Source organism: Ptiloglossa arizonensis, chromosome 3, assembly GCF_051014685.1.
Source record: "Ptiloglossa arizonensis isolate GNS036 chromosome 3, iyPtiAriz1_principal, whole genome shotgun sequence".
In the NCBI taxonomy this organism is placed as follows: domain Eukaryota; kingdom Metazoa; phylum Arthropoda; class Insecta; order Hymenoptera; family Colletidae; genus Ptiloglossa; species Ptiloglossa arizonensis.
In genome coordinates, this window is record NC_135050.1 from 5,035,786 (window position 1) to 5,046,467 (window position 10,682).

A 10,682-nucleotide genomic window follows, 5' to 3' on the forward strand; every position below is an offset into this window, starting at 1 on the left:
TTACCTTAACCTTTTCATCGTTCAATTAATCAGTGGTAAGAACAACCTGTGTTGAATTAATTTTACAATTCATCCTTTGAAAATTATACTCACAAGTCAATGTATAAAAACAAAATAACAAAGCAAACAATTTTCTTCAATTCGAACCTGCTCCAAGTTGCTCGTCTTCGAGTACACTCGATTGTGACAAACGAGTTCAAATTTCAAATACAAACGGCAAACTAATAACAAAAAGCAGCTTCACCCACTGTCATCGTCAGTAGCGGCATAATGTCAGTAATTGTGCTGGGACAAAAACGGTGTCAGCAAAAAACTTCGCTACCACGATACGTATATAATCAATAGTGTTTATATTAGCTTGATTTTCCTTAAAAATACGAGACGAAAATTGAAACTCAGACACCGAATCTAAAGTGGCAATACGTTGGTTTTCATTTATCCAGATTTTCCTCAACTTCAGCATTTTTCTCCAATATCAGTGGTCAGCAAGCTGCGGTTCTTCGGCTAAATTATTACGACTCTTGATCCGAATCGAATCATTTCAATCATACTTCCATTGAGCGAATTTTTCGCTGCTTAAATAATTGCATATTTTAAACAACAAAAATATACAATGTAGCTTTCATCTTTGATGTTTTCTTCGATGCACTTTCGTACGATTTTTACAATTACATATACAATCGAACGTACGTTTACGCAGAAAATGAAAATTGTCGGGAAACCGAGTAGAAAATATATAAAATATATGTAACTGAATATTTACGAACACTAATTCTGTATTTTTAAAATACGTATGTTTTAAATAATAGCTGATAATGATTCGAAAAAATGATGTAACAGATTTCTGCCTGTATACACGAATGTGAGGAAACACTTTTCTAAATTATGCGGATATTGTACATGTAAGTGACGATACATGTTATAAAAATCATATTTGAAAGTTAAATTCTTCGATAAAGTGAAGAAAATAATGGGTTGGATGCAATCTAGCATACAAATTATTGTAATATATGCTTGGTCGATGAAGAAAGAAAATATTATTGGAAACAAATTTAACTGCAGAAATTTTTTCATGAATTCACAAAAGATATAAGAAAGGTGTATGTATTATGAAAGAATTGTTTGGAAAAAGACTTATTAACAATAATAAATTTACCATTCCCTAAAGTATGTACTTACGAATTGTGACGAAAACTTGTTGAAAAATATTCTTTCACGAAGAAATTAAAGTTGATCTATTTGGACACGATGAGAAGAAACAGATAATAAGGAAACGAAAAATATCGAAAATCGAAAAAGTAATATTTACTTGACAGTGAAACGTAGAGAAGGTTTTTTTTCGTTTTATGAAACTGAGAGGGAAATACGGTATTGAAAACATGGAACTTATCGAAGAGACAATAAACAAACAGAATGCATGCAGAATAATGATCTTAGGTACACATCGTTAAAAATACTTTCTATTTGAAAATCGATCGATTTTAATCCTACCGAGTATATTTAAAGAATTGAAATCTAAATATGATTTAACAGATATAAATGTAGTAAGAACAAAATTACGAAAAAAATAGACAAACGTTTCATCTTCACATACAAAAAGAATTAGTTGAATCAATGACTCGACATTTGCAACCTATCATTCGTGACACAAAGTATACGACCAAGCAACAACGTAACATGTTAATATGTGTACACTTAATTTCGCGTTAGCAAAATGTATATACTTTTTCATTTTCACGTTGCACAAATGTACCGATGTGTTACATCGCTTTATCGTTCCGTTAACAAACTCTCATTTAGACGATTTAAAATATTCGATTTTCGTAAATATAGTATTTATAACTGAAACGATTTCCATGGAATCTTACATTTACGTTTTATGCTCTAATTTCAAAGTTTGATTAGATCTCGAAGAAACTCGTTTCCTCTAATAAAGAAAAAATTGAATAAAATCTTATTCGTTGCGTACCTAAATCACACTTTTACGTTGGAAAGTGTGACGTGTTCATTTCTTTTCATTTTGTTTAAACGAGAAGTTTCAACTCGTATCGTCCGAAAGATCGCTGACCACTGTCCTATATCTACCTAATGTTCGATATTTTGAAAGCCTTTCGAGATAGAAGTCACTTGCTGGAAACCACCGATGAAGCTTCGACGAAAATGAAAAAAACGTAAACGAATAGAAACCGTTGCCTTTTCTGGCGGTAAGTAATCTTCGTACGAAGCACCCTTCGGCAAGTGCCGATCTGTTTCGGCGACGTCCATGCTTTCATGACGTCCCGCATCGCCGGAAGGAAGCTCTTGACAAGCCACTCGCCTTGCCTTCGGCGATAGACTTTCTTGTCGCGCTTAAGAATGGGACCTTACGCACCGCTACTATATAGACGCCACTAATCGACAGATGTTGACAGACAGGAAGCATGGCCTACCAGACGAACGACAAAAAGAGACGCCGCCGCCGTTGTCTATCGACGACTCGTACTGCATTACGAATTATACCGACACTCTTTGTATATTAAACTACGACCATAAACTGTATCATTCTTAGCATTATATTGGAATTGTGAATGTGTCTAGCTACAATTAGTCGCTCGAATACAAAAGCGATCGCGTACAATATTTATCGAAAAACAGATATTATCAATCGAAGGGCTCAGTTCAGCAAAGTAAATGTACCTGTGTGCGTAACTGTGGGACAATGGAATCTGGACAATGAAATTGATATAACCGTGAATATTATTTCCAATAGTAATCTTTTGCATAATTGTGGTTTATGGAATCTACGTTACTGATGAAATGTTTCGAATTGTTGGCTCGTTGCAAAGATTTTAATTTCCTTTAAGGGACTATGCTACATTTAGGTAAAATGATCAAGAACGATTTTTTATAACGCTGTAGTTTAAAACTTTTAAAAATAATAGAGAACCGAACCTATTGATAAAATCGTAACAAAAATCAAAATATCAGTCAAGTTTTCGTTGATGAATTTGAAAGTTGTAGGGAATTTTAAGAACTCAACAGCTGAACAAATTTTAAATTGAAGACTTTATATAGATAACATTAGGTTTATAGAACCTCAAGAAATTTGTCAAAAATGCGATACTTATTTAATAATAAGAACTTCCTCTCTGTACATGGTTATAGAATATTGAACATTTCACCAGTTGTTAGTGCTCAGGTAATTATGTGAAATGTAAAACGTTTGTATGGAAAAACACTAAATTTCTTGAAAGCAAGAACAAGAATTGCTAAAAAAAAGAAATAAATTGATTAAAAAGCGTGCAAGTAAATAATTTCGAGGTTAATGTAAAAGAATGAATATATGAAACTTTAAATTATTTTTCGTGCTGACATTGTAGGTAACTCGAGTATCATTAAATCGTTTTTAATGAAATTCTACATTAACATTCTTAATCATATTCTCCGTCGAATGGTGCGACTTTTGTTTGTACGATTAGTTTTCAAAATATAACAAAAATATGTTTAACGACATTTGTATCATTGTAAATGTTATCGTTTCTAAAGTTTTTTGAATTTTAAGCGTTCAATAGTTCATACCACAGTGAATGCATTCAAAATTAATATTTCTCAAGCTTGTATTTTCAAACATCGTCGAGGCCGGAACAAATAATGTCAGATTACTGTGCATGCAGTCGACACCATTTTGTTTACATACAACTGAAAAAAAAAAATAACAGCTCTTTCCAATAGGGAAGTTACTTTAGCCCCTCTGTTACTATATTACACTTCGTACAAATTCAAACTTCTCATGTGAATATTTCGCGATTAATTATAAAAGTGATCGAACGATATAAGATATAAAATGTAAAAACCAGTAAAAAGCAGAGCGGAGTTGAGAATCAGGATTTTCGAAATTTTGCACGCTACACAGGCATGTCTTCGCTTCTTACATCATCAGTAACCTTTGCCCCCTTAATCTCTCAAATTCCTTTTCTTGATCCGGAGTCTCGATATCACGAAAATACGAATACATTGTAATGTTTTTTAAGTAATATTCCGTAGTTCTTATTGGCAAAGATTGTTTAAAATGCACGAGGAATATCGAGGCTCCGTGAAGAATAATTTGATACAAGTTAAAAGTATCACGGAGTATCTACTTGCTCCGATTCAATTTAAAGAGTATTCTACGTAGTTACCTTTGATGTTGAGTTTAGAAATTCACGGTAATGCGCGGGAACGAGTCTGACCATTCATGAATACCTTATCCTTTCTAACGAGGTGAATAGGTGAAATAGACGGAGTCGCAGCAGTCTGTCCATAAATCACTCAAGGGGCAGGCGAGATCACCCTCCGACCAGACACAACAAACGATGCCGCCTGAACACTCCTGCATCGGTTTCCGTTTCTTGTCGAGCACTCCTGCTGCAAGGAAGTGCACTTTCATTCGACTGTAAAATTGCCAACCATAATTCATTCTACCATCTTACGACTCATTGTAAGAGTGCCCTCTTGTGCCCCGAAAATTACAATACGTGTATAGTTGCAAACGTTGTTACAATACATATCGCGTTTTCGAAACTTACTTCTCATACCGCGATCAAATAAAGAGAAAACAATTCATCCTGAAATTTACTCAATTAGTTGTCGTTGTTCGCGAAGTATTGACAATGCAAGAAAAGAAAGCCTTTCGAGTACATAACGAGTAAGATTTTATTTAATTCTTTTCTTTATTAGAAAAAATTAAAAAAAAGTTTATACAACTTCTTTGGTGACATATTCGAGCATTATGAAGCGTTTATTAAAACGAATTCATCGTATTCGTTCTCAATGTTGCGAACACGGCAGTTGGTCCCTGTTGCACGATAATGTACCGGTTCACAGTGTGGCGACTGTAACGGGTTTTTTAGCACAAAAACAAATTACTATATTGCACCATTTGCCATATTCGCCTGATTTACCATCGTGTGATTATTTTTTGTTTCCACGACTTGAAATAACCATCAAAGGAAAGCATTACGATGAGACTTCAGACATTCGAAACGCTGCACAGTGCAAGCTAGAAAAAATTTCAATTTTTTCACTGCAAAGGAAGGAGTTTTTTTTTTAATAGAATTTCATAGTAAGATAGTTAACGTATCAAAACCCATAAAAATAGTAACTGATGAAATTTAATAAGGAAAAGTTGTAATGATTTGTATATATACATATAAAGAAAATATGTACGAACACGAATTTTACAAAAGTTAATTTTTAATTCACCTTAATTAGGTGTAACTTTTTGCGATAGCAAAAAGTCAATGTCAGACCTGATTCTGATTTGTCAATGAACCTTAGAGAACATAACTAAAAAAATTCCAGCTGCGTAAACTTGCAGGTTTGGTGATAGGATTATTTTTTTTAACAGTTGTCAGTATTAACATTTCAATAGTACGTATGACGAGCCATACTGTTACACATTTATTTAACTTTCTAACTATTACTATTTATTTAACTAACTAAAAAACGAATACTTTTTTTCTTGGAATTAACAACTAGTTTTAGTGTTTCCTTAATCTACCGTAAACCTCTTAAGACTCTAAATGATTAATTCGAACTATGATTTAATTTTGTATCTGCTAGTTTGTTTTTATTGAATATTTATTATTATTATGAATTCTGACTACTGATTCGTAATAAATAAATTCGACATCTTCTGAGTACTAACGTAAATATGACAATTATTTAAAATATGCGTTTAACAAATTGGGTCTGCCATTTCGTTTTCAGCAAATTTTATCTCAGATTCGTAGTTAACGATCTCGAAAACATTCAGATACCAATTTTTATGTAAATTAATACTTCCATATTGAAGTTAGTCAACTTTTTTCGGATTATGGCCATTTTGAACCACCATGCGCTGCGACGAAAATTCTCGAAGATATTCCATAAAAGGATACTACGTGCAAATCGTTGTATCGCAGTAGAAGGAATATATTTTGAATAATATAAAACATTTTTCTTCAAAAGTCATCCAAGTTGTACTATTTTTAACAAATTTGGTTATTTTTACGACAAACCGTGTATATCCAATAGTTTTGAAGACAGCATTAAAAAGTTAAAACTTTGGAGAATAGTTTACCTCTTAAACTAAAACAGTACCTACATATCCCTTATATTTAATCACTCTATAAACTTACAAAGTTTCATGAAAACTTGTTAAATAGAAATAGGAGGAGGAAACACATTTCGTGAATATTACTTGTCAGAACCATCGAATATACCTAATTTTTACAGTTGCAGTTAGCAATTAAGTTTCTAAAATAAATACAGATAGGCGATTTCTTTTATGTATACATACATACACATTATTTCTTTTTGTATGTAAATTAAATTATTCCCTTGTTAATTGATCGAATTTTTCCCCAAATAATTAATTTAAAGTTATTTACTTAGCGCCAGAGACCAATTGGCTCACGTGGATTGCACCTGTAAATTTAACTACTAATGAGAATTTAAATGTGTACATTTCTCATTATATCTTCATGAGAGTATTACAAATGGATTGTACAAACTATTTTTAATTATACGCGTAATTAAATGTACACAAATTTCGTTTTATTCTCTATATCATAATATACGTAAAGAACGGTAATATCGTTTATTCAAGTTACCGATACTAATTTAAGTTACAGTAATATGGGTTTCACATTCATATCTTCTTTATGAGTTTCCATATTTCATTTATTAAATTTACTCTACAGTAATAAAAACAAATAATTGATATTCCTTGAGTATTTTTCTCTATTTATGCCTGTTGTAGAGCTTAATTATGTAACGATGGATGTAATTTTTAAAACGTAAGCTTTATTTTTGTTACTTCCTAGCAACTGTATGTGAGGAATATTACACAATTCATTAAATCCAACGATTTATAATACTAGCATATCACGATGTTATTTTTTGAGATATTTTTCTATTCAAGCTCTTCCCAATTAAAAGTATTTAATTACTGTTACCCAAGTAGTTCATTATAACATATACAAACTATTTACGATAAAACAACAAATAAATGACAAACATTCAGGTAGTATGTAACACTTTGTTCAATTGAAATAAAATTTATGCATTGGATAAAGCAATTTTTTAATACATGTAGATAATTTGCCTATCATCTGCTCCAAACCATCTCGTCTTGTCTAACATTTCTTAATACTTGATTGGTAGATGCGTTTCATGTGAATATATTTTTATAGCGATAACTGTGAATAGTTTGAACCAAGGTTTGATGACAAGTAATGTAACGACATGTGTGTGTGTGTATATGTATGGTGTTTTCTTTTGCAAATTATTCTTGGTTTTAATTGTTCAAAACATTTTTATAAGTTTTCCAACACATTGGTAAATTATTTATTTAATTATTTTAATTCGAATTATTCTATAAAGGTTATATGTAGTTAACATTATGGTTAACATACTCTGCAAATATTTCAATTAAAATAGCTTCTAAAATAATGACTTTTCAATACAAATAACTTAACACTTTTTTATAAAGTATGAAGAGCTGAATCGATCGGTGCATTCAAAAATATATGATTCTATTTAGAAATACAAATTTGATTTATTATGTCCTTTAGACGTCCATTTACAAAAATTCTAGCCATGTTAAAGAATGACTCCTTTGAAATCGTAAATAGTTATAGTATAGATTGACAGTCTTATATACGTATATATATAATGTTATAAGCTACGAAGGGAAGAATTTCCATTAAAACAATAATATTGAAAATATATTCTAATATAAAGATATGTATTAAATTTTAAGTATGTTATCATATATTTATGTCTTATTTTTTAATGTGTTATTTAAATAAGTACATCTTGCTGAAAAATGTTTACGTACCTAAAATCGTTGTTTAATTATACAGACGTTAACACATCTGTATAGAGTACTCTCTGCATATAAAAAAAAATACTCGCGTTTTGAGTACTTTATTTATCAGTACTCAATTTTATTTCAAGTTAAGCCTGAGTCACATGTACACCATCGGACGAGAAAAGTAAATGGGATATACCGAGAATGAACGAGATAATGCAATAACGAGCGATTTTAGAATTACTGACATTCAACGTATGCTTCCACTGATAAAGATAAAAATCTTTATATTTTTCAATACACCTTCAAGTGCGATCAATACATGGGCAAAATTTTCCTCAATAAAATAAGTCCAAGCACGACATTGTTCAAATTGATTTTAATTATATATAGTCGAACATTTTATTAACTATATATTTGAAAATAGACTGAATAAAGATTTATTTAATTGACTAATATTACTTTCATAGAAATATAATGTAAGGTATAAGAAACGTTAATTTGTATTTTTCTTGACACGTAAATACGTATTCGTCGTCGCTTTGAACAATTTGGAATTTAATATTTTTAAAACAATAAAAATACGAAAAACAAACGATAAACTATGCAAATTCTAAACGATTACAATAATAATTTTCTATAAAAGTAAGATTAAAGAGGTCAACTTTGAAAATTCAGAGGCTCAACCACCCCCTTAAAATGTGTGCTACAGATCCTTCTATACTGATACCGATGCATTGGTACACGAATGGCAAAAATACTATCATGCAAATAAACAATCCGCGTACTTACCTACCACACAAAAAGAGTACTCTTCTTGATACACTTTCGTGCACAAAAGTCTAGCTGAATTTGTTACAAATTCTGTCTGAAATAAATTAAAAATCCAATATGTAAATTGTCATACTTTAAATTCAAGCAAAATAAAATCACATGTTCTGTAATTTTATGTCAAATCGAAACAAGTTGACATTAAATTAGATACAAAAATTTACGGTGCAAAAGGAAAGGAAAAGAAAATAATAAATCTCACGAGCAGTAATAATTGAATTAAGAAAGAAAATTTGAATTAAGAAAGAAAATGTTTTGAAAAGATCACGGCAGTAGCATCGTACACGTTATCATTTATACATCTTGTTAAAAAACAATAAAAGACACGCACGAGACGAGGAGTCTTTTCGTTCGCTGAAAATACAAAATTTTTCTATTTCAAATCGATAAGTTGAAAAAAACGTTTACCTCAGAATTTTTTTATTTCAATAGAACTCATTATATGCGATACATATCGACCTTTCGTAGCCCGAAATCACTTCCTTTTACATTTAAAACAACATTGTTCTGAAATTGAAGGTAGCCTCTTTACTGCGACAACAGCAAAAGTCAACACTTGAAATCATTATTCCCCGACTGTATTACTTTTATTGCAATTATATGTTCAAGTCAGAGATTTGTTTCTGAAATAGTGAAAGCTCGAAGACGAAAAAAGCTTAAAACGACTACTTTCGTTGCCTTCGCAGTAAATATTTGACTGTATTTCAGAAAGAAAACTTGTTTTAAAATGTAAAACTGTAGGAGAAAGAGGATCGACCGATCAGATTGTCGAATTGGTACTTGAAACAGGATCTCACGATCGAGCTATCCAAGGTCCTTTACGAATCCTTCTCTTCTATTTCATAATCCACAATAATTGCCGTTAATAAAATGAAGGTTTCGAATTGCAAAAAGGAAGTACTCGTTACGCACCAAATTCCAAGAAAATTGTATATAAAAGCAAAAACAAAATTTGTCGATTTAAAATAAAAGTGTACTAAACTAAATTTTCATTTTCATTTGCACGTTCCAATTGTGGTTGACGTCCGTAATAGTTACATTTAAGAATATCATTATACATATAATTCAGTTAAAGGTAGAAATGTGTATTTTGATAAGAAATAAGTTTTGATAATAATAGAAATATACAGTAGAACCTCATTGGCTGCATTGTGTTGATAAGTTGAAAGATGACCATTTAACAACAAATGCCGTATCTTCCTTTCGAAACAAAAACAGATCGTTAATAGGAGATCCGTGATTACACGAGAAGTGAAGCGCGAGCCATAAGAAGTAGAGAGCTCTTTACTGGATCGATTATGCCGATAGTTGAAAGAATTTCGATACTTGAAGGAAGTTTTAGACTCGTCTTCCTGCAACTATCGAAGTTCTACTGTATTTCACTTGAATGTTGTATTAAAAACATTACGCAATGTGGACCAATAATAACAGAACAAACGGCAAGACAACGCGAGTCTCATTGTGCGTTCGAAAAACCAAAAGAAATGTAATAAAAAATGCAAAATTCACATTGAAATAGAAATGAACTATTAAACCTCTAACGAATAATCAGGATTGTTTTCATGAGCCAAAATTGTCCCGACATTCAAAATGCCTTTGATCGTTAATAATTATATATGTATACATATTTATATACATATAAATCTCGTATACAATAAAATAAATCTATTTACAACTGAATATCTCGCAATACTTTTTGTTTCTCTTCGGTAGATAACGTTGTTATACAGGAACCCGCAACGCTACGAAATTATCGATCGATTACTAAAACTTTGGTTACGCAAAAATATAGACGCAATATTCGCCACTTAGTCAAGAATTTGTTAAACTTACATACACGCGTCTATTATCACTAAGCTCCGCCGCCTCGTCGAAAAATCATTTTCTTTAGACTTATCTCTACATATCTATGAACAAATGTACAATAATTACAATAAAAGTTGTATCGATAGTTAGTAATTCATAAATACTACAGATAGACAGATTACGTTATATTAATACGAGTGATCGCAATAACGGAAGAAATACGCTTGCAATT